Source organism: Schistocerca piceifrons, chromosome 6, assembly GCF_021461385.2.
Source record: "Schistocerca piceifrons isolate TAMUIC-IGC-003096 chromosome 6, iqSchPice1.1, whole genome shotgun sequence".
In the NCBI taxonomy this organism is placed as follows: domain Eukaryota; kingdom Metazoa; phylum Arthropoda; class Insecta; order Orthoptera; family Acrididae; genus Schistocerca; species Schistocerca piceifrons.
This window is the reverse complement of record NC_060143.1, coordinates 446,986,385-447,013,487: the sequence shown is the minus strand read 5'-3', so window position 1 is coordinate 447,013,487 and position 27,103 is coordinate 446,986,385.

Here is a 27,103-nt window from a genome sequence, read left to right as displayed (position 1 = left end):
GCTGTGCTCTACTCCATACTTGGTCACTGATTTTTGGAGATCATACCAACACAACACAGGTACTGCTGCTTGTGGAAAAAACTATCCCATTTTGAAAACTTGTGGTGTCTGACTGCATAAGCATTACATGTGCCACAGATGACAAACTCACAAAATAACTTTGTTCTTTTCAGAAGTATTATTTTGCTACCAATATCATGACCATTTTCATTGGCAGCTAGTTAGATGTAGAGCTAGATATCACTTTTCAAGAGTTAAGCCACAGACATCCATTCACTGCACTATTGGCCACTGAGCAGTTGGTACACAGATAGGCAAGCATCTGCCCATGGTAAATCAGTGTGTACACTAAGGAATGTTTTAAAAAAAGGATTCAATCTACATTTATTGATAAAAATAGTTTAGAAAATGGCGAATATTAAAATTTTTAATTTTGCAGCTCATTGTGCCATTTCATGGACATTATGTAGGTGATAGCTTAAGTATCTGCTGCTGTAATCAGATTTCAGATAATTTATTGGGACCCCAAGGGGAATAAAAACATTCTTCCAACTAACCACACAAGATGCAGTCACATCTGAAGACCTTGGCTGCTAAATGTCTGGGCCATTCTCCCAGGGTCCTGTTGAAGTGGCACAAACAGAGGTCTTGGTATGATGTGTTCCACTCCACAAACTGTCACCCCGCTGATACAAGTATGAACTTTTAACTTAAGATGTATTGGAGTCACCAAACTGACTGCAATGGACCTGCTATGCAGTTCTTCTAGACTGTGACATGTCCACTTGACTTCACGTGTAACAGGGGTGGATGCTGAAAGAGGGTTCCCGTGCATTCAAGCTACTAAAACTGTCACATGTACAATAACTCTTCTGTATTATAAATACAATCTTTCCACTGTACAACTGTGTATAAGCAGATGTCTTTACCTGCGGAACAGATTATATGTATTTATGTATTGATGTACTACAGAATGACAGTTCTGTTGTGGCTTTTACATTATCACACACGTCCTCAATTCATGATGTCAAAGGCACCAAAAAGTTGTAATGCTAAAGCATAATCAGCACTCCTACACTGAGGGAGATGCCCACTCTGTTCTGCCTTGTCAGTATTCTGAGTTGACTTTTGTACACCAAGTCTGCACATACCGGAAACCAGGGTGCGCACAGAGGATTGTCTCCCACTTAACTACCTAAATGTTTCTGGTTTTTACAAATATCTTTAGTTGGCCTTGTGATGTACCAGGCAAATGGTATTTACTGATAAATTCTTGTGCCTATCAAACTTCAGTAACACGAACCAATGCTACTTTTCCACTGAAGGGCAAGTGAATAACCTAAAATTAGCAGATGGCTTGTCTGAGAGGAGTGATTGCCCACCATTGCATTTATGCTAGGACTGTTAATATATTTAAAAATATTGGGAATCTGATACATCAGTATTTAAAAAAGAAATATATAAAAAAATTATCAATATATTAATGGAAAAAATATTGACATACCTGACTATACAAATATCGGATGCGCATTGTAAATATCCTGCCAGTTTTAGAGCTGTATATTTAAGTATTGATTTATATCTAAAAACAAAGATTCTGTAACTCACCAAATGAAAGCGTTGGTACGTTGATAGAAACAATACTGTAGTAACACTGTTCACGTTTACGTCGCACTTCACTTAGTGTAGACCGGGACTGTGTCCTAGGCATGCCCGATGTTAACTCACTGGGCACAGCCCGTGCTGCCAGAGTTGTTGTTGTTGTTGTTGTTGTTGTTGTCATGCCGGCAGAGGTCGCGTCCGAATTCTCGCGTGCCCTCTGGTGGACGGGACTCTACATGCGGCAACTACCGTCCGTGACGTGCCGTGCCAATGTGCGCCTCCCGCGATCTTTCTGGTGGCTACTACACTCCTCCTCCTTTGGGGGGTGAAGCCACTGTGATCCACTGCATCGGAAGGTGGAGCGTCGGGCAGGAGCGATGACCTCCACATCCATTGGATGGCCGGAGTCGAGGGGGTCTGTCAACCCTCGAGCCGGAACCTTCGAATACGGCTGGAAGTGACCCACACGAAGAGGCCCCCGTCGTCCCACAATCGGAGCCCGGGACAAAACGGGTGACAAGCTGTCGAACTCCGGATCCTGTTCCAACCCGGGAGGGGCAAGACCCAGTGGCGGGGACGAAGGGGAAGGGACGACCACAGGTGAACCAACCTCCTGTGAAACTGGGCCTGCTAGGGGGGCCGGCTCTCGCTGGGGCATCTCGAACAGTGGCGATGCCGGTGCTGGAGCTACTGGAGGTTGCCAAGGCTGAGAACCATCGCAGTGCGGCAGAGGCACAGTGGGGAGAGGAGGAAATGTCCCCTGTGAAACCGACACAGGTGCCGGCAATGGGGAAGCCGGTGTCCGAGAGGGCGGAGGGTGGGTGCCCGAATGTGGACGTAGCTGATTTTGGTGACGACGTACCACCCGGTCCCCCGCCTGCAAGGTATAGAGCCGGCGGCCATTTCGGCGCAGGACCACCGCTGGTATCCAACATGGATTGCGACCAAACCCACAGGCCCAGACCGACATACCCAGTGGAAAGCCAGCTACTCCGTTTTGTGAAGACTGGCGAGGACCAGGCCGGAGGAGGTGCAGCAGAGTCCTAGGTTGACGCCCATGGAGGAGCTCTGCGGGGCTGCATTCCCCCATTGGTGTGGTCCGGTATGCCGTCAAGAAAAGTGTCAATGCTTCCTCCGCAGGAAATTCATGCACATACTTTTTCATCTGAGTCTTAAATGTGCGCACCATGCGCTCGGCTTCCCCATTCGATTGTGGATGGAAGGGGGGAGAGCAAACGTGCCGAATACCGAAGCGCCTACAAAAATCCTGGAAGGTCTGCGAAATAAAGTGCGGTCCATTGTCCGAGACCAGGGTGATTGGCAGACCTTTCACAGAAAAGATTTTTGCTAGTGCCTGGATTGCAACTTCTGAAGTGGTTGAGGAGCAGCGAACCACATATGGGAACTGGGACTAAGCATCAATGACAATGAGCCAAAAACCGTTGAGAAACGGGCCCGCAAAATCGATGTGAACACGTTCCCATGCTTGGGTTGCCGGCGGCCATGAAGAGAATGCTGCCCTGGGAGATGCTTGTTGGCTCGCACACTGGGAACAGGCGGCCACCAAGTGCTCAATTTCTCTGTCAATACCGGGCCAGTACACATGTCTGTGAGCCAAGGTTTTAGTACGGGAAACACCCCAGTGCCCCGCATGTAATAACATGAGGACCTCCCGTCGTAAACTTGCAGGAACAACCACGCGAGGAGCTGTATCATCGGTAGCCAGAAGGAGAACGCCTTCCAAGACCGAGAGGCGGTCCCGTAGAAGAAAATAATTACGAAGAGGGTCCGAGGCTCAGCCCGGAGGGCGGGATGACCACCCCTGCTGAATGAGGCGAACTACTTGCCAGAGAACCGGGTCAGCTGCCATTTCCCTGGCAACTCGAGAAGTAGTGATCGAGAAGCCATCAACCGCTTGGCGGGATGCCACATCCAAATGAAAACACATAATCTCCTCTCGATTGAACGTAGGATCCGGGCCCACCGGAAGACGGGAAAGAGCGTTGGCGTTGGCATGCTGTCCTGTAGGGTGAAAATGAATGTCATAATGGTACTTAGAGAGGAACAAGGCCCAGCGCTGTAGTCTGTGGGCCGCCCCATCCGGAATCTGAGAGGCGGGGCCAAATAACGATATTAACGGCTTATGGTCAGTGATTAACTGAAACTTTGTGCCGTACAAGAAAGGGTGAAACTTGGTAACAGCGTAGACAATGGCCAAAGCCTCTTTTTCCACCTGGGAGTAATGGGCCTGCACGGGACTAAGCATTTTAGACGCAAACGCCAGTGGTTGCTCGGAACCATCTGCGTTGCGATGGGCCAGGACCGCCCCCACCCCATACTGAGAAGCATCTGTAGCCAGGACCAACGGCTTATGGGGATCAAAAGTAGCCAAACAAGGGGCTGACGTGAGGAGGCCCTTCAACGAGGTGAACGCTCGCTCACATGCAGGCGACCAGTCAAATGGAACACCCTTGTGCAGAAGGCAGTACAGGGGGTGGGCTATAGCCCTGGGAATGAACTGGTGGTAATAGGCTATGTTGCCTAAAAAAGCTTGTAACTCTTTCAGCGAAGCGGGCCGAGGAAGATTGACGACACCTTGGACCAAACTTCCTAGTGGCTGGATACCGTGCCGAGAGATGGTGTAGCCCACACACTCAATGGATGGTTGAAAGAAGGTTGACTTATGCAAGTTGCAACGCAAGCCCACAGACCTGAATTTGAGAAAGAGGGTGCGAAGGTTGTGCAAGTGTTCCTTTGTGCTGCAGCCTGTGACAATTATGTCATCCAGGTAATTAATACAATGAGGAATTGTCGACGTGACATGCTCAAGATAACGCTGGAATATCGCTGGGGCACTGGATATTCCAAAGGCCAACCGCTGGTATTGGTAAAGGCCAAACGGGGTGTTGACGACCGCCAACCGTTTGGAGTCCTCATCAAGTGGTATCTGATGATAAGCCTCCGACAGATCGATTTTAGAAAAATATTGGCCTCCCGCCACGGAGGAGAACAATTCATCAGCACGAGGCAAAGGATAGGTGTCCACCACCAATTGGGAATTAATGGTGGCCTTGAAATCGCCACAAAGACGTAATTTTCCCGAGGGCTTCCTTACAATAACGAGGGGCGAAGCCCACTCACTGGAAGAAATGGGAAGAACGACCCCTAGGGCTGTCAGCCGATCTAGCTCTTCCTTTACCTGAGGGCGGAGAGCCAAGGGGATCTGCCTCGTGCGTAGAAAACGCGGGCGAGCCGACGCCTTCAACGTTAAGTGAGCTTCAAAATCTGAAACACGCCCCAGGCCCTCCTCAAAAATATCTGGAAAGTCGAAGATCAAAGATTCCAATGATTGATAGGGAACGTCTTCAGAGACCAACTGTATGGTGTCAGCGATAGAAAAACCGAAAGCTTGAAAGGCATCCAGGCCAAAAAGGTTAGCTGAGCTCGCATCACTGACAACAATAAAAGTAATAGGCCGAGTGACTGATTTGTAAGTCACGTCGGTAGTGAATTGACCCAGTAGGGGAATGAACTGTTTACCATAACCGCGTAGAAGCCGGTAAACTGGCGCCAATGGGGGCGATCCAAGGTCGGAATAAGTTTGTGCATTCAACAACGAAACTGCCGCGCCCGTATCGACTTGGAGTTGTAACCGGCGCGACCGAACCGACACCTCGATAAAGAGTTTGCGTGCCGATGCGTCGGGAGCCTGGCCCGATGAAACTTCCTGAATGTCAACGTCCATGTCCTCTGTACCTGCTTCCTTCGATTCTTTTGAGGCTGAGCGGCAAACTTTAGCAATGTGACCTTTTCTATTACATTTGCGACAAACGGCGCAACGCTGGGGGCACTCTGACCGATCACGATGTATATAGCACGACGCACAGGACGGCAACAGGGGCCGGCAGCCGGAATTCTGTTTACGCGCCGTGCGGGAGCGGCCGTAACGGCCGGATTGTACCGCTCGCACCCCTGACACAGTGGACGCGGCCGTGCCGCCCTGAACCGCCGCGACGTCGCACCACGCTTCCAGCTGTTGACCTGCTGCGTGAGAGACTTCATGCGATTGAGCAATGGACAGGACTTCCTCGAGGGAAGGGTTTTCTAACTGCAGGGCCTGTTGCCGGACCTCCCTATCAGGAGCCAAACGAACAATGACGTCGCGTACCATAACGTGGGCGTACGACTCTCGCGACTGCTCCGTGACAAAATGACACTTGCGACTAAGACCATGCACGGTAGTGGCCCACGCCCGGTAAGACTGATGGGGTTGTTTCTTGCATTGATAGAACTCGACCCTAGCCGCCACAACATGCGTGCAGTGGTGATAATATGAAGACAGCAAGAAACACAATGCGTCAAAAGACAAGGACGAGGGTTCCTGCAACGGCGCTAGCTGCTGCAAAACTTGATACAGCGAGGGAGATATCCAAGACAAGAAGAGAGCACGACATACCTCCGCATCAGCAACATGAAACGCCTGGAAATGCTGCCGAAGGCGATGTTCATATGCGTCCCAATCCACCGCCGTCTCGTCATATGGGGGAAAGGGAGGAGGGAACGGCGCCGGAGCAGACGGCGTGGAGAGCAACGCCGGAAGCACTTGTTTAATGGTGGCCATGAGTTCTGTCTGCTGCGCAACCAAAACTCGCACCAAATCCTCCATGCCGTGGAGAAGCTGCAAAACCGGAACAATGACGCAACACGCGAAAGAACGACCCTACTCATCGCCAATCGTGTAGTAACACTGTTCACGTTTACGTCGCACTTCACTTAGCGTAGACCGGGACTGTGTCATAGGCATGCTCGATATTAACTCACTGGGCACGGCCCGTGCTGCCGGAGTTGTTGTTGTTGTTGTTGTTGTCATGCAGGCAGAGGTCGCGTCCGAATTCTCGCGTGCCCTCTGGTGGATGGGACTCTACTTGCGGCAACTACCGTCCGTGACGCGCCGTGCCAATGTGCCCCTCCCGTGATCTTTCTGGTGGCTACTACAAATACCCAACACAAACACACACACAAATTTCAAGATTTCTGCTTGTGTCTGTTATGTGCGGATAGGTATGTGTGTGTGTGAGTGTATACCTGTCCCTTTTTTCCCCCAATGTAAGTCTTTCCACTCCCGGGATTGGAATGACTCCTTACCCTCTTCCGTAAAACCCACATCCTTTCGTCTTTCCCTCTCCTTCCCTTTTTCCTGATGAAGCAACCGTGGGTTGCGAAAGCTTGAAATTTGTGTGTGTATTTGTGTTTGTTATTGTTTCTATCAATGTACCAACACTTTCTTTTGGTAAGTTACAGAATTTTTGTTTTTAGATATATTGTTTCCCACGTGGAATGTTTCCCTCTATTATATAAGTATTGATTTATTATTAGATATTTTGTAAATGGATAAGCTAGCAGCCTCCTGATCCCTCTTAGAGCAATAATTGAAAGGAAAATTATGCACATTCATGCTTGGTGATAACCACTTTGCTAACAATCATAACTGATGAAAGCAGCACAATAAAAGGTGTCCAATGGGTATATCATTAAGTTTCATCATATATCGGATTTGTCCAGAACAAGTTGTGTTGAATTCCCTGTTTTTTTTTTTTTAAACACCAGCGACCTAGTAGTTGTAATGTCAAAACTGCATGGTGAAGCTGAACACTGCAGTTTCTGAAACTTCCGGCCAGATTAAAACTGTGTGCCAGGCCACAGTTTCTGTTGGTAGTCCAGGTTTCATCAGTATTTCCCCTCAGATGTCTCCACCTACTGCAATGACCAATCTTGTCATTTAGATTTTTGTTAATCATTTTCAGGAACTGTTTCTTATCTCCTTATACCATTCACACTGCCCCCCCCCCCCCCCCCCTAGTGCAATCTGAGTTCCTCTTCAGTGCCACATATACTTGCCTCATGCAGTTAAAGAGAAAGGCTGGATGTGATGAAAGCTCATAAAACAATAAGACTCCTTCAAACAGTGAAAGTAAATAAAATCATGTCCTTCTACAACTTCAAAAGAACAAATTCAAATATTTTCTGAAAATTATGTAAAAATATAATATAAAATAAAAATATCGTCACTCAATATTGCCGTCTCAATATTAATGTAACAGGGTGGGATGGGGGGCAAAATGGGGTTGGGTCAGGGGAAATGTCACTAATATGTATTGGTAATTTATCAACAGCCGTAATTTACACCCTAATGAGCACACTATATCAAGTGGCCAATGAACCTGTCAGTGAATGACGAAAACAAACACATTAACACTTTAGAAAACACTTTATTGAATAACAGTTCACATTCAAAGATTCATCAACATTATATTATTCAGGTACAGATTGAATTGGTCATATGTCTACCAGAGCATGGAAAGCAGTTTTCAGGCAAATTATATTTATGTGGATCCAAAAATAAAGGATGTCACATTGTGCTCAAAAGACAACCAGCTGCTGGTATTTCAATCCTAAGCTCAAAACAGACTTCCAGAATGCCATACTCATCTCACATACCTAAGTGGCACTTAGCCACACAAACGATCTTAACTGATCAACATCCATTGACAAAAGACCACAAAAACATCCTTGCATGCTCCCAGCTCTGTTAGTTACATGACCATGTCATTTATATTTAGCATTTAAGTGATATTCATTAAAATTATTTAACACAAGTTTTAAAATATTCTTCAGTTCATAACTGTCATAAAATCCACTTTTCTTCATGTGCCTGGAATCCATATACACTAGTCAAGAGTCTTACTATATTTACAGCTTCCACTTCCACACTGCATGATTCAAATATTATTTTTTGTTTTCAGTACTAATTTCTAACTTCTCATTCAAAAGACAGTTAAATTTTATATGGATTAAAGTAGAAATGTTTCATTGTGAATGTCTTGTCTTGATACTTATTTTGCCTAAATCACTTTTCTCCCTCATCAGAAAATTATTGGTGGATTTTCCCACAGTAAATATGTTCCAGCTGATAGTGCCACAGCTATGAAAAGTATTATCATGCCAACACTGCCCCTTGTTATCTTACGGCCTGAACAGTTACAAGAAGAACATGTTACTCTGCAGAATTGACATGTTACACCACACTGTGTGCCTTATGCAGTCATTAAGCCACATCTGCCTTGTTTCAGAATGCTACTCAAAAACAAAAGGACCATTACTCTTTTCAGTAAGAAATGCCACAAAGCATGTCCACTTACATGTTTCATGTTCAGTGACTCCCAGAGGGTTCTGCAGTTTCAGTATGTGCATATTATTCTGGTTAACTTTACCTGAGCATGAAGTGTTTGTTCATCACTGAAACTCAGTTACTGTAAAAATCTGTTGAAAATGCTCATTGAAAACATGGGAGACATAAATAAGTTTCCTTTTATCGAACAATGGAAAATCCAGGATGGAATGTAACAATGTTATGAAAAGGGAAGTCGCTACTCACCATATAGCGGAGATGCTGAGTTGCAGAACAGGAAGACTGTCACAACACAAGCTTTAGGCCAACAAGGCCTTTGTCGAAAATAGATGAAAAACACACACACACACACACACACACACACACACACACACACACGTAACTACAGCTTCCAGCACCTGAAGCCACTTGTCAAGCCACATTTCCTTTTATCACCAATGTGAAGAGCGTGCACAAACAGTAGTGGGTAGGGAAGGGAAATGAAAGCAAATGTCAGGCAACAAATTTCTTGTAAAGCATGCCTCATGACTCTGTCATGAATGTTGGACATGTATTCCTTGGCATTTTATTTAACACTAGAAATGCCAGAGCAGTCAAAATGATCACAACATTTTTTCAGAATGTTATTTGGACTGCAGCTTTTGTTGTATTGCAATGAGCTTTAGTGACTTTTCCAGGTCAACAGTCAGAATCACCTGTACTAAATATATATATTTTTTGAAAAATGGTTAGGACGTTGTTAACAAATATACATAGAACCATGAGAGAAGTCATTTTGACTGCTGTATTGATTATTGAAATAAAATGGCTTACAACATATCCTTCTTCCTCTGGTTGAGATTAAATCTGTTAACAATCAGTCTCTAAACAGCAATAATACACACAATAATGAAACTCTTTTAATTTACTTATGTCCCTTACGGGCAATGCAGGAAGAGGTTTAATAATGAATAGGAAAATAGGAATGCAGGTAAGCTACTACAAACAGCATAGTGAACGCATTATTATGGCCAAGATAGATACAAAGCCCACGCCTACCACAGTAGTGCAAGTTTATATGCCAACTAGATCCACAGATGATGAAGAGAATGATGAAATGTGTGATGAGATAAAAGAAATTATTCAGATAGTGAAGGGAGATGAAAATTTAATAGTCATGGGTGACTGGAACTCAACAGTAGGAAAAGGAAGAGAAGGAAATGCAGTAGGTGAATATGGATTGGGAGTAAGGAATGAAAGAGGAAGCCATCTGGTTGAATTTTGGCCAGAGCATAACTTAATCATAGCTAACACTTGGTTCAAGAATCATGAAAGAAGGTTGTGTACATGGAAGAAGCCTGGAGATACTAGACAGTTTCAGATAGATTATATTCATAAACCAAGTTTTAAACTGTAAGACATTTCCAGGGGCAGAAGTGGATTCTGACCACAGTCTATTGGTTATGAACTGTAGATTAAAACTGAAGAAACTGCAAAAAGGAGGGAATTTGAGGAGATGGGACCTGGATAAATTGAAAGAACCAGAGCTTGTAGAAAGTTTCAGGGAGAGCATTAGGGAATGATTGACAAGAATGGGGGAAAGAAATACATTAGAAGAAGAATGTGTAGCTTTGAGGTGTAAAATAGCGAAGGCATCAGAGGATCAAGTAGGTTAAAAGATGAAGGCTAGTAGAAATCCTTGGCTAACAGAAGAAATATTGAATTTAACTGATGAAAGGAGAAATATAAAAATGCAGTAAATGAAGCAGGCAAAAAGGAATACAAACATCTCAAAAATGAGACCGACAGGAGATGCAAAATGGCTAAGCAGGGATGGCTAGAGGACAAATGTAAGTATGTAGAGGCGCATATCACTAGGTGTAAGATAGATACTGCCTACATGAAAATTAAAGAGACCTGTGGAGAAAAGAGAACCACTTGTATGAATATAAAAAGCTCAGCTGGAAACCCAGTTCTAAGTAGAGAAGGGAAAGCAGAAAGGTGGAAGGATTATATAGAGGGTCTACACAAGGGCAATGTTCTTGAGGACAATATTATGGAAATGGAAGAGAATGTAGATGAAGATGAAATGGGAGATATGGTACTGGGTGAAGAGTTTGACAGAGAACTGAAAGACCTAAGTCAAAACAAGGCCCTGGGAGTAGACAACATTCCATTAGAACTACTGAAAGCCTTGGGAGAGCCAGGCCTAACAAAACTCTACCATCCAGTGTGCAAGATGTATGAGCCAAACGAAATACCCTCAGACTTCAAGAAGAATATAATAATTCCATTCCCAAAGAAAGCAGGCGTTGCCAGATGTGAAAATTGCCAAACTATCAGTTTAATAAGCCACGGCTGCAAAATACTAATGTGAATTCACTACGGGCAAATGGAAAAACTGGTATAAACTGACCTCGGGGAAGATCAGTTTGGATTCCGTAGAAATGTTGGAACAGGTGAGGCAATACTGACCCTACAACTTATCTTAGAAAATAGATTAAGGAAAGGCAAACCTATGTTTCTAGCATTTGTAGACTTAGAGAAAGCTTTTGACAATGTTGACTGGAATACTCTCTTTCAAATTCTGAAGGTGGCAAGGGTAAAAAACAGGGAACAAAAGGCTATTTACAATTTGTACAGAAACCAGAAGGCAATTATAAGAGTCGAGGGGCATGAAAGGGAAGCAGTGGTTGGGAAGGGAGTGAGACAGGGTTGTAGCCTATCCCCAATGTTATTCAATCTGTATAGTGAGCAAGCAGTAAAGGAAACAAAATAAAAATTTGGAGTAGGAATTAATATCCATGGTGAAGAAATGAAAACTTTGAGGTTCGCCGATGACATTGTAATTCTGTCAGAGACAGCAAAGGAGCTGGAAGAGCAGTTGAGCATAATGGACAGTGTCTTGAAAGGAGGGTATAAGATGAACATCAGCAAAAGCAAAACAAGGATAATGGAATTTAGTTGAATTAAATCTGGTGATGCTGAGGGAATAATTTAAGAAATGAGATGCTTAAAGTAGTAAATGAGTTTTGATATTTGGGGAGCAGGATAACTGATGATGGTCGAAGTAGAGATGATATAAAATGTAGACTGGCAACAGCAAGGAAAGCGTTTCTGAAAAAGAGAAATTTGTTAATATTGAGTATAGATTTAAGTATCAGGAAGTCGTTTCTGAAAGTATTTGTATGGAGTGTTGCCATGTATGGAAGTGAAACGTGGATGATAAATAGTTTAGGCAAGAAGAGAATAGAAGCTTTCAAAATGTGGTGCTACAGAAGAATGATGAAGATTATATGGGTAGATCACATAACTAATGAAGAGGTATTGAATAGAAATGGAGAGAAGAGAAATTTGTGGCACAACTTGACTAGAAGAAGGGAACAGTTGGTAGGGCATATTCTGAGGCATCAAGGGATCACCAATTTGGTATTGGAGGGCATTGTGGAGGGTAAAAATCGTAGAGGAAGACCAGGAGATGAATACACTAAACAGATTCAGAAGGATGTAGGTTGCGGTAGGTACTGGGAGAGGAAGAAGCTTGCACAGGATAGAGTAGCATGGAGAACAGCATCAAACCAGTCTCTGGACTGAAGACCACAACATCAACGACATGTACATTGTTTGTCTCTGCATCTAGAGTCTTATTGTAATTCATTAGCTTGTAGCAACATAGTAATCATGGCTCATAGATCTCCATTTCTTACTGATTCAGAATTATCTGCTCTCTTACATGATATTCCATATGATAAGTCTGAAGCAGAATGTGGCCTAGATGCAGAAGACCTAAGAGAAGATGTGAACTAAGATAATTTCAACCAAACAATCACTCTGGAAGCAGTGATTCAGATTTTGCCGAAAATGTAGTTGTTCATCCTTGTTAGTAATAATTATGAAATGCATTATTTACATGCCACAATTCAACTTTCATGTAAAATACAGGATTTAGATGATAATTACTCTGAGTGGACGCTGGACAGATCAACACATGCCTCTCAGGACCATGTAATATGTTGTTGGGTACTGATGACATCATGGAGTGGGCTGTAGCAGAGTTTAAAAACATCACATCTTGTAGATTGGTGAGTCATAACATTGTGAGAGAAAATCCAGGACCTACACCATATTCAAAGTGATATGTTTCTGATGTCAGTGTAGTGAGTGCATGGCATGTGCTTACTGATGAATCAATACTGAAAGACATAAAACACCGTATGGAAACGGAGTCAAAACGTGTTCTAGGAAAGGAATTGTGGAGTGTAAGTTTGAAGGAACTGGAGGCTTTTATTGATTTATCCTATAAATCTTTCCAGATTGTGGGATACAGAACAGACATACACAGACATCTCATGATGTTCTTGGAGCCAATAATACTGAACTTGATGAACTGTGGTCTAAAAATTGGGTCTCACCTATCTTCAGTGATACTATGGGGAGAAACTGTTTTCCAGAAATTCTGAGACTTTTGCACTTTGACGTTATTTGATGTTAGAAATGCAAGATCAGAACGTTTGAAGACAGATAAATTTGCTTTTGTATCAAAAGTTTGGAACAATTTCATTGAAAATTGCCATTTGACCTATATTCCAGGTGCAAATCTGACTGCTGATGAACAGCTTTTTCCATGCAAATCAAGGTGTCTATTATTACTGTATACGCCAAACAAACCAGATAAATCTGGTATAAATTTTGGCTCCTTGTCAGTGTTGACTCAAATTTAATGTGCAATGGGTTCCCTTATTTAGGGAAAGACGACCACAGATCACATCACCAGACTCTTCCTGAAAGTGTAGCAATGAAGTTGATGGAGCTGTTTCAAAAGAAGGGGTGAAACACTGTGATGTTCACCTGCTTTATTTCCTTGTTGATTGTCCTCAGTGTCAACATACTGAATTGCTACACTGGCTAAAATATGGAAATATGGGGGGGGGGGGGGGGGGGGGTGGAATCTCAACACTGACTGCTTTAATTGATGTAGCCAACAGGTGCACATTTGCATTTCACAGTTATTTATTTCCACTGTTCCAAACCCCCCAATAATACACGGTTATATGGCCAGTGCACTGCTGTTTAACTTTCGATAAGTCTTATTAATAGGTTGCAAGGAAACAGCAACATACTGCTACAATACTTTACTGTTGAACATTTATGAGCAATAAAAACCTAATCACACAGTTCTTGCTGCATAATATGGTATGTATTGAACAGACACTGTCTAGCACATGGCGTATTACACTTATTTCACAGTTAAGTGGATGCATTGTTGTTGATCTAACAAATATGCGTTACTTGTCTGAAACTCGGCCATGGACTGACTTGTCTCAGGACCAAAAATTGGGCCCTTACATATCATCACAATAATAGACACTGAAACTATACATTGTTTGATGTTTAATGTACAGAAATTACAATAAAAACCTGTCATTAAATTAACTGAATGCATCAAAACAATGGTTCTTTTTAACAGTTTCTTCTACTACAAGGGTTAAGCCAAATGATTTGTTTAAATGACGAAAATAACATATATAGTTATTCAAAAATACTTTTGACAAAACCTATTAAGCCAGCCCTTAATTAATTACAAAGTAATTAATTAAGGGCTAGCTTTGCCAACATATTTTCAAATAGAGCCAAATAAATACTTAAAGAATGCCATTGTTTCATCTCCAAAATGTTTATAATTATTACAGGATTTATATTTGTTTATAAGTCAACAAATGAATTTAAGTTATGAAACAATTACTGATTTCAATAATATAAACTAGGAATAGTTGAAATAAATTAGAAAATCAATTACACACATAAAACTAAGCACAAAATTAGATCTGTTGTTATATTCTTTAAAACTGAGGGCCAACCTTTCTCTTTTATGAAAATGCAGATTATACTGATGTACGTTAATGGTAATTAGTCAAAAATGAGAACATGAATTTAGGGAGGCAGATGGCAAAACAAGTGAGGAAGTAAAAAGATCCCAGCTTGCTTCATCACAAGAAAAAGTCAGGCAGTGTTTTACAAATATGTTGTGGTATGTGGATATGGCAAACAGATTTCATGACTATAAGTGCACTACATGAAATATTGCAATAATTAATTTCATAATAATGAGTACACAATAAATCCATCAGCTTCTTTACTAAAACAAATTGAAATACAAACTATGTTTGTTAATTCGATAAAACATTTCTAAAAATTCATCCTTGTTTGTAATAAATGGAAACAATATTAAATTTGAGAAAAATTGTGTAATTCATCTTATTTTAGTTTTACAAACTTAAAATACACATTTGAAACAATAATAATGAGAATGAAAACAATAATTTTCACATAGCGGTCAAAATGTCCGCATCGGCACTTCTTGGTGTACAATATGTTCTAGTAGTTGTAGTGTTAAGGTGTATCATTTGTTTGGCACAAGCAGGAATGAGTTCCTCCAAACACAGTATTTGTAGTGCATATTGATGGGAATTGAGAAGGGCTTTATTGTTTCAAGGATGTCCAAGAAAATACTGCAGTGCCATATTTCTTCCCAGTATATTAGTTTAACACTCTTAGTATCAGCCCAGTACTTACCCATGTCTGCAGAATTCAGGCAATAACTGTGTTAAAAAATTTATATCTTGGAAGATATCAAACACATAAATACAAAATCAACACTATTTTAAGCCCACTTTGTCTTCTGCAATGTGCAACTATGGAAAAAATCCTGTCTAGTATAACATGAACAAATTAGATTATACACAACATTGTTTTCATATAATTAAGAGTCATACATTTATATAGGTAGAGTAAATGAGTTCATAAACACATAAAGATCAGTGCTGAACATTGTATTTAAATACAATAGCATGTTCTACATGGCTTTATACTGCGCTTTCTATACTACAGTTCTGTCTTTGAACACATTGTACTGCAGTCTTCATAAGACAGCTGTGTCATCCAAATCATCTTCACTACCTAGAACATTGACAGGATCTCCAAGATTTCAAAGATCAGCAATTTCTCCTTTGGATAAATGATGATGTGCCATTCCTCTTGTAATGGATCTGGGAGATGTGTTATTTTCTACCTGATTTGTCGATACCAAATCTAATGAGGGAGGTTGTAAATGTTTTCTTATATTTTTGTCAGAATATTTTTTTGTGAATTGTAATTTGCCTTATTTTATGCTAATTTGCTTATATGTTTGAGAGTGACAGTATATTGATTAATATTAGTAGATGTGATGAAGAATATCAAAGAGACTGGTTACAAGTGGAAGCTAGTGTGTTGTGTGAAATGTCTATGATGCTGGAGTCGTCTTTGACTGTAGTCAGTTGGCAGGGAACTCTCAGTGTGTATGACAGTGGAACAATGTGCAGGTCGCCGCTATAATAATTTGCTAGTGAACAGGAAAAATGAATTATGTTACTACTTTTTTTATATAAACATCAAGAAGGAACCAAATTCGAAGAAATGGTATTTGAGGCACCAAAAATGAGGCAAACACATTGAACCAGGTCCTTTCTGCAGCCAATGAAACAGCATTGTGGAATCACACTTTCACTAGACGACTGAAGCCAACACAAAAAAGACAAATATCATCTTGTAAACATTTCACAGAAAAGTGAGTACTGTCACAAAATATGCTAAATTCAAGTATATAAAAATAGTGAGCATATTTCACTCTTACACAGAATATCAATAATATGCTCTATCCACATGCAAAAACAGTGACTCGTAATGAACAAAATACCACAAAAACAAGATTCACATTTGTACCAACTATCCATGCATCTAATAGATAACATTATAAGCAATGTGTGGTGATAGTTGATGGAACCAAAGTAATGTGCAGTACTTTTAACCAACAAAATATGCTGGCCCATAGAACCTATGGCCTTGGCATTTTTGAAAGGGACTGTGGCCCATAGAATCTGTGGGCTTGGTACTGAGAGAGCCTGACAGCTGCAGTGACCTAGGCAGGGTAGATGTGCATGCCTACCTCAACGAATCACTTAATGCAATTCTGTAAATGTCTCTGTGGCAATGCCTCAATGTTATTGCACCTCTATAGACTATTATTTCATATGTAGCCATGCACTCACAGCTGAAAGGACAGTGCCAAGTAGCTGACAGTGGTCTTGTTACACGCCAACTACCTGACAGTAGTCTTGCTATGCCATCTCAACTACTGTGCAGGTACGACTGACTGTTTCTACAACAGGTGAGTATACAGATAACAGATATCATGTGGTCATGGTTAAGAAACTGGTGTTTGTAGTGCTGCAGTGCAGGCAATATACTTCACAGGATGCTGGAATGTCGTAGGTGTGTTCATTAATCGATGCACTTGTGTAATAGACCGAGAAAAAAAATAGTTCCACTTTCTGCCACAAGGTGGAAATGTGTTGCTGTAAGCAGTCCGAATGTGGTGCAGGTGCAGGAAAGGTGAGGAAGATCAAACACGTGATAACAGTGGCTTTGGTATGTTTATTAGGATATGGTCACAAGTTATAATGTGTTCGATATTGTCTCCCAACTCGGCAACATGTGGCATCTGTAACACGGCACAGTTGACAGTTACTAGCAGCATATCTGGTGTAATCAGTGTTGTCATGTTATACTTCAAATCAGGAATAGCCTGGAAACATCTCTGATAAACACAATCTTTCAGGTACCTCACAATCAGAAGTCACGCAGATTCAGGTTGGAGGATCTGGAAGGCCACTCATCATGAAATTGGCTAGAGATGATGCAGCCATTACTCAAGGTTTCTCAAAGCAAATTTTTTACCTGGCAAGTGACAGGTGATGTTGCCCCATCTTGCATGAAAGTAGTGGTATGGATAAAATTGCATTCTTGTAAAGCTCGAATTATGTGTTGCAAAAGAAGGTCCTCATAACTTGCAGATGTCACTGTACACCTAAAAGGCACATAAGGTGTCATCTCCTCAAAGAGGAAGGGACTGAGAGTGAAGGAGCTTGTGAAACCACTCCACACTGTCACATAAGCTTAGTGCAGTGGATGTTCCTGCACAATATGTGGCAGAGTAGAACCCCATATGTGACAGTTCTGAGCAATTGTGACACCGTGCAAAGTAAAATGTGTCTAGTTCATTGAAAGAATACTCCCCAGCCATGTCATCCATTTCTGTGCCTATCTTGGGACAGCATTTGGTGCATATTCGGAATTTTGTAGGGATACCAGTATGAAATGCACTAAAAAATCCTTTGAGATGTTGACCAGGGGGCAGAGAATTCCTGTGATGTAGCTCAAGCACTGGCTGCAGGATTTGTGGCATATGCTGCACAGTCAGCTATAACTACAACAACTCCATGGACAACTACCATGGGAATGGGCTGCCACCCTCTCGCTGCAGCACCACCCAATTCACATGTTTCTTCAAATTTCTTGATCATATGATGCTCCTGTAGTGCAGAGCTCCTATTGCTTCTGCACTGATAAAATAACTTTACCAAGAGTGCACAGTCTTTCTTCTCATTAGCCATCACATTTCAAGCAGAAAACGTAATTCTTCTTAAAACTTTACCAACAGTCACTTCAGAAAAGGAATAAACACACATCACCAAGTGACGAACAGCGTACTGATGTCACAAAAGAAAACATTTCACATTCTGACTGCCTACAGCACCATATTTTTCACCTAATGGTGGAAAGTGGAATATTTTTTCAGCATACTCAATGAGTATGCCAGTTAATGAATGTATGTACAATGTTTCAGCAGCCCGCAATGTATACAGCCCACACTTGTGCACTCTGATCACTGTCAGTTTAATCATAACCACCCAGTACCATGAAAATAAAGAGTAATCACAAAATAGTCACATATTTTTGTGTAATAAAATTAATTCTAACAGCTTAGCTTGCCAAACCAGCTCATAATAACCTTGTTTTGCTGCAGGTGACAATCTATATAGTACTGTAAGTAGTCACATAGAATGTAGCATTGTAGATAACACTGTAACAATCACTATAGGCATAAAATGTTGTAGGCCTTATTTTCATTCATGTAAGTATTATTTGAAACATGTTTGCATTTTAGAGACCCAAATAAGAGTAGTCACTAACAATGGCATATATATGTTAAAATGCGTTTAGGCATTCAAAAGAATAGTCTTTTGTCTAATAGCAGTGCTTGAATTCCCTTAATTAAACATTCTTTTGAAGGCAATGAGAAACAGCTGTTACCTCTGTTTTGAAATGCATGACATGTAGCATTCTATTTGCCCTTCATTATCATAATTATAAAGGACAGCTTCATATCATGTATTTTATAAAATCCCAAAATTATCACACATAATTTCAAGCCGCAGAAACAGGAAGCAGTTTACAAGGATGTCCAAGAAAGGCCATATTATTGCATTGAACCTTTGCCTAAGTTATATAATGAAATCAATAAGACAATAAGTACCTGTAAATTATCCTAAAACTCAAGTGAGCACCTTCCACTTACAAAACAGGTGAAGTGCAGCAAAAGATGGACATCACATGGTGAGGAGAGCAACCAAAACATTGCGCAACACCAGTCTACCTAGGTGTCACACTGGACAGGGCTCTAACTTACAAGCAGCAATGTCTAAATATGCAACAGAAAGTCATTGCTGTCAATGGGATACTTAAGAAGCTGACTGGCAGCAGCTGGGGAGACAACCCACACCTCCTAAGGACTTCTGCACTTGTGCTTTAAGTATCAGCTGCTGAGTATGCTGCTCCTGTGTGGAACACTTCAGCTCATGGTAAGCAAAGTGATATTGCGGTAAAATGATACTGCAAGGATCATCTCGGGATGCTTAAAGCCAACACCAGTGCAAAAATTGTATCTGAAAGTTGGAATACCCCCACCCAATATCCAGAGGGCCACTCTTGTAGACAATGGGAGAACAAAGCAGGAGAATGACTGCCGACATCTTCTGTATGGTCATCAGGCAGCAAGATCTCACCTTAAATCATGCAATAGTTTCGTTGCTAGGACTGCACCACTGGAAGGAGAACCAGAGGCAATTTGTTTTGCAACATGGAAGATTTCACTGCCCATAGACATATCACCAAAAGAAGAACTAGCTCCTGGCACAAACCAACAATACCCTGTATGGAGGTCCCTCAATGGCCTAAGAGTAGATGTCCCCCAATACAAGACCAACCTGAAGAAGTGAGGAAGCCTTTCAATGAGCACAGACACCTCTTGCGACTGCGAGGCTGAAGACGATCCAAGCCACCTACTTGTATGCCCCCTCCTGTATAGCCCGTACACAATACAAGACATTTATGAAGGAAATGATAAAGCTATTGCAGCTGCTATTTTTTGGAAATGCTGACCAGACAGGGAAATGAATGAGTAAATTATCACACTTTAATATCTGGCATTCAGGCTGTTGAATTAGTAGTAGAACTCTAAATCATTGGTCTTAGTCATTTTTAATAATGGCAGTGTGCCATAACCAGTACAACTATAAGTCATTGTGAGTATGTACTATTAATGACTGGGAACTACTGAATGATAAATTTGTGTCTTGACACTTTTGAGTTTATCAAATGTAGCTATGATTTCCAGCTCTTACACACACATTACTGGTGATAATTCTACCAGTTATATGAAATAATCATTGTAAGGTATATTCTGCAAGAGTGACTCCCATACTAGTCCATATATCCCTTCTTTTAAATGTTTTACACCCTCTTCAACATGACCATGGACTTTGCACCCATCCCACATTTGACAGATTCCATACTATTGAATTCGACAATACGTCTTGATCATACTAGTCATGCTGCTCTTCTAAGGGAACCAACAGCAGAAGGAAGGGTCATAATTCCTGGCTAAGATGAGTGGTATGCTTACAGTCCTCCACTGAAATTATTCAGACACAATTTTGAAAATACAAAAAAAGAATGTAATTTCTTAGACTTTCCTGGCGATTTGATGACATCTCGTGGAAATCGGGTTTTCTGCCGGATATCAGCGTCTTCCAAACACGATATTTCGACATCATTACTTGACGTCTTCACCAGGTGTTCCCTGAGACTGGCTGCTTGCTGGACCGGGTCACATATTTCTGCCTGCCCGGTGCCTGGTGTTATGTTTGCCGTTCCCTAGTCGGTCCACGCCCTCGAGTCGCGCTATCCTGCCGCTCTAGGTGTTCCCTATTCACGACCGCAGTTGGAGGTGGCCAGAGTGGGCACGGACGGAATAGGGAACACCTAGAGCGGCAGGATAGCGTGACTCGCAGGCGCAGACCGACTAGGGAACGGCAAACAGAACACCAGGCACCAGGCAGGCATAAATATGCAACCCGGTCCAGCAAGCAGCCAGTCTCAGGGAACACCTGATGAAGACGTCAAGTAATGATGTCAAAATATCGTGTTTGGAAGATGCTGATATCTGGCAGAAAACCCGATTTCCATGAGATGTCACAAAAAAGAACCTTTTGGAAGCAAAAATGACACCCAAATGCTTAAACTTCAGCAGCTGACACCCATTTCAAACTCATTTAAATGACAGTAAAATAATGAGTCACATTTTACTTCATTCATCCTCCTCCAGTCTTAAATTTAGAAAGACTTGTGTGCAACATACTAACATGTCTGTTTCTTTAAGAAGGCATTAACACATCTGTGATAAAAGATGTTAAAAGTACTGTAAGAGTTGAAATTATATGATTAGAGTTGTTTGTAAAAATTGCCAAGAAGTTGAAAATGGACTCAAGATCATGCAGAGAAGATATTTTGAAGGACTTTGGGACTTAAATGGAGACATGGACAAGGAAGAAGGAATTGAGGAAAAGAGGGAGTGCAAGGACAAAGAAAAGGACTTTATGTGGTGAGAAGATGCATTGAGAAATATGAAATGAGGGAAAGCATATAGGTGAGCTGAGTACAGAGATGGTGGGAGCTGGAGACAGGTGGAGATACAATGGCTGTATCGAGTGATAAAAATTCTGTGGAAAGAAGGAAGGATCACAGAACACTCAAAGAAGGGAATAATTACCCCAGCCTCCAAGAAAGATAATGGAAAAGAGTGCAAAAATTATCTGATGATGAGGCTGATGAGCCATTGTTCCTTTGGTAAAGTTTTGTAAACTATAACTTGGACAGAAATATTTTCACTGTAAGACAGCTGCAGGAACACCACAATGAATATGGAGTAGATGTATTGATGACCTTCCTAGACATTGAAAAAGCATATGGTAGTTCATGTAAAAACAAGATATGGAACTCCCTGGGGTACAGAGTGCAAAAACAGAATATATGAAGGAAAAGAGAAATATACAATGGAAGTGTAAGCTGTTTGAAACTAAGACAGTGATCAGATCAGCTGGAACAGAAGAATGGCATGAGGAAGGGGAGTGCACTCTTGCCAGTGCACTTCAGTGTGTAGATGCATGAGATAATGACCAGAGTGGTAAAAGTAAGGTGGAGGGAAGATGAAAGCAGTGGAGTTTGAAGATGATTTGGGGAAATGAGGAGGAAGCACAAGGGCACTGGATGTATGGCAATGATGATGGCAATCAGGAAGGAGGAGAGAATAACAACTGATGGGGAATGACTGAAGAAGTGGAGAGTTTCAAGTTGTGATAGAAGCATGGGCATCCACAGAAATTTTTACAAGGGGTAGTAAGATTCAAATAATTTGGTGAGTTTGAAAACATGTGTCCCAATAATTAAATGCTACAAGAACAACAAAAAACTTGTCATATCTCAAAAGATTGATAGTTATCTACTTAGTATTTGTAAGTTGCATTCCTCCGATACCTATACAGTAAACATAATTCAGTAGTATATACAAAGTACATACTTTTGTGTTATTAATATGATTGTAGATGCCAGCTGTTTTGATTTAACAATCTGAAATTCAATGCACACATGATTAAATCCATGGTATCCAAAGGTAGAAAATATTCACGAATCTAATTTATCCACACTCCCACAATCTTTCATTGAAACTAAAAAGGAAAAATCAGAAACAGGAAAAAAATCAGAAAGATTGAGAAAATCCTACTGGATATTAATGAAAACACACATTGACCCCCTTAATGCCAGAATAAGTTTCTAGATGAAAGACTAAAATCAAAAACTGTGGTACCCTAGAGGTACCCAAAACACTCAGGAGAATGCAGCACTTGTAAGAAGCATTGATAGCTTCATGAAGAATCAGCATCACCGGCACTGGCGTTCATAAAAACTTAACCTTCCAGTTATTAGCACAGTATTGGTATGATGCAAATTCACAACACTTGGCACTAAGGGGTTAATACCCCTTGAAGTGGAGAAACTGAGAATAAACTTTTAAAAAGGTTTATTCAACTTTAATGCCATCTGTAATGCTTTCCTTGCCTGTAAGAGTTTAAATCTGTTCATCACAACTGATTTATTGTACTGACTTTATGATTTGTTCTTAAGTGTCAACTCTTATATCTAAAACTGCACAAAATATGTTTTGAAAAGTACATTTTTTGGGTTTGTTAGATAAAGTGTAGTCCAGTGCAAAAATAAAATTAAATGAATGTGAAAATCTCCCAAAACCATCCAAAAACTGGCCAGAAGAATCAACTTTTAGCAGTCATTATATCTCCAGTTTGTCACATTACTGTGACTGTATATAGCTCTGTGCTCTGCTTTGAGAAGGTTCCAGCCTTGGAGAACACATTTTTTACCTTATAATTTCAGAATTTTCCCCTCTCTTCTAGCATAGAAAATGGTATTCTCTTCTTTTGAGTGATGTGTGTAAGGGCTGACTTATAAATCGACAAAAAGATTGAAGATGTTACTTTGGCATAGTTCTGTAAAGGTTTGCATCCATCTTGATTGGAGATCAGCTGAGAAAATCAGAAAAAACAAGATACCTTCTTGTTACAGTTGCCAATTTATTGGAGTCATAGACAATGATGGCTAGAAATTTGAGAGAATTCTATGATGAGTAAAAAACCTGTACCCAAATTCAACAGAGGGCAAGTGCCCCCCCCCCCCCACCCCCTGTGGAGCCTGTGATTAGAAGCCAGAAACGGAACAAGGGTGTGCCTTAAAATAGCAAACTTTTTAAACGAGAGCTATTTAGAAAGTAAGGTCGGATGGATGACAAAACAAAAACTGCAGTGAAATTCTGATAAAGCGTGGCATAGATGTAGTGGAAAGTGTCTCTAGTATGCCCACTGATCATGTCATCACTCTTTCCAGTTCTGAGTGTGCAGTGAGCACATTAAGGTGCCTAGAACAATAGTGTCTCCCACCAAGTATGAAGACCTGGTGAGAGATTTCATCTGATTTCATACAGTCCCACACTCTGTAACTGTCACACATTTCCTTCTTCATGACAGTTCTTGGCTGCACACTGAGTGGCAGTGAGGATGCTCCTGCAGCATTTTTGGTGGACAGCGTTTGATCACCCTCCTTACAGCCTGGAATTGGCTCCCTCTGATGTTCATGTCTTAGCCACATGAATGACTACAAAGACAAATTTTTAGTGCAGACAACAAGCTGCAGATCAGTGTACAGAATTGGCAGAAAGTATGGGTGGCTGCCTTCCATGACGAGGGTGTTCAAAAGTTGGTGCAGTGCTATGACAAATGTTTCAGTCAGAGCAGCAGCTATGTAGAGAAGTTGCTGGAAGGTGTAGCTAACTGTTGCAAATAAAACCTTTTTTATTTTCACTGTGGTTTCTATTTCATGACCAATCAGACCTTACTGAGTAGCCCTCATATATTGGGTGTACTATGTTTCAATCCTGACGGAGACCTCCAAGACATTTGTAACTGAAGTAAAACAACCTCTTGTTTTATATTCCTTTTTTGATACCCTAATGAAATACTCTGTGAAGAGGCAATTCATTGGAAGTTTTGTAATTCCAATTGCATCTAATAACTGATTTCATATAATACATTAAATTTCATAAAATTTATTATTTCAGTTGTTTACTTAAATGTCATGTTTGTCCAATATATGCTAGCATTATTTTGCATTCACTAATTAAGAAAAATTAGGTTGGCATTGTTTTTCTCTATTTTGTATAATGTGATGTACATCTTACGTAAAAATATTAATAACATTGAACTTTTAATTGTTAATTTTATAAGTTTTCTACTGTAGTTTTGTTAACTTCATTGTTAAAAACATATAAGTAGGGGGAGCAGAAGGCTCAGAAAAGCTCAGTTGGAGACAGTTCACAGACACAACCACTGTGTCACATGTCAGTGTAATAATTTAATTATTGTACTATGGTTTTGTGGCTATGTAGTCTGTTATGTGGAGTGGGCTCCCACCAAGGAGAAGTTGTGCAGCTTGTCATTAATAAACTGCTATGAAATGGACTGGTACCTGTATTATTTCATGGAATTCAGATAACTAGATCCAGATTGGAGATGAAATGGATCTGGATGACTACTTCAGCAGCAGTGGCAGGAAGCAGATTACTCCAAACTAAGATATGTATAAGCAATGAACTAAACTTTATATGTCACTGCAGAAATAATTACTAAAGTGTAATGTTTGGAAACTGTTCTAGCAGTAAACATATGTATTTGTCTCAAAGTTATCTTTGAGGGGTGGAGGCAAAGTGATCAGTAATAGATACCCTCATGATGACATGTTCTTGATGTCATTGGAATACAAGTATAACAACAAACTTTTCAAATTCTCTGTTTAATCAAATATACTTCCAATGATTATTTTTGTGACAATTCCAGTCTCTCCCATGCCACTGCCAAAAAATTTCCTTACAGTAAGGAAAGCAAGAGAAAGTAGCAAAATACAAACTAGTCATATGATTCTTGAGAAATAGTATGAGTGACAAATATGGAGAAGTTAATGAACTGGAGGACCATGGAACTAGTGGTGGAGGAGCCATTACAGGATAGGATAGAAGAATTGAGGCTTAGATGGTATGGTTATGTTAAGTGAATGTAGGAGAAGAGGATATCTAGGAAGATATACAAGATGAAAAGGGAAGGAAAAAGACTGAGAGAAAGTGACTGAAAGTAATGATGGACTGCTTGTGAAAGAAAGGAGAAGGCTGGATCAATGTAGAGACTGAGAGATGGAGGGAAGACAAAAGATGATGGAGAGGCTTGTGTTCCCAACAGACCCAGTCTGTACCTGAAAACTATGTAAGAGGATGATAAACAAGGTAACCTGGAGCAGTAGTATGGGGAATACCTAATATAGTGCATTTGATCATTGCATGAAAGCATTGTCTGCCTCATAGACACTGATAGAATACAAAAGCAGTTTGATGTAAGAGACATAACATAAACGTTCCTATCATTAATACATATCTGTAAATGCTACAACCAACAATGAATGAATGACAAAAGGATTTCAGTAACTCATCTACGGCAGTCTAAATCATACTGGAAATATATAAGTGTATGTGTTATGAGTCAGAATAGCATTGTTTAGTATGGTACTGAACACAAAATAAAAGCATTAAATAACCTGCTGTAAAAGAAACAACATAGTTTGGAAGAAATATCACACAACTGAGGAAACTTTAATCTGCTGTTAACTGGTAAAATTGGTGTTTTATTGATACACAACCAGTTTCACAGCCTAAAGCCATGTCACCAGTTGTAACTATGTTAAAATGTCATAGGTGTGCCTATCACTGCTAGTCAAGATATATTATTCTGTGAATATTATTTACATTACATTGGCAAATGAAGGGTGACAAAGATGTGATACTTCAATTTCATTAAAATTGTCAGTAGGTGGATCACCATATTAAGATTTGCCTGCATTAGTATGATGGCAGGGCAACCTGATGTTTGTAACAGAAGAAGCAGCCCACATAAGAGATTAAGTTCATCTAGATTGTAACCTGCTACCCTTTCCAGAGATCTTAGAATTAGTTACAGCTTTGAAAAAGGAAATAATTTTTGGATTTTGCCATAGCTGTAAGTTATGAATTCCTTGAACAGACTGCCACACTGCACTTATATGGAAGCAATATGATGATCTTTTCAGAGAGTGACATAACTCGATGCCTGATCCGGAAGTGAGTAAAAATAAATAAAACAACAATCATTTCGTGAGATGTGACTTTATTGTCACTTATATTGTGGCAGTAGTGACGTGCACTATCTGATCAAAGTATCCAGACACCTCCAAAACCATATGTTTTTCATATTAGGTGCACTCTGCTACCACCTACTGCCAGGTACTCCACATCAGTGATGTCAGTAGTCATTACACATTGTGAGATAGCAGAATAGGATGCACCATGGAACTCACGGACTTAGAACATTGTTGGGTGATTGGATGTCACTTGTGTCATTCATCTGAATGTGAGATTTCCACACTCCTAAACATGCCTAGGTCCACTGTTTCTGCTGTGATAGTGAA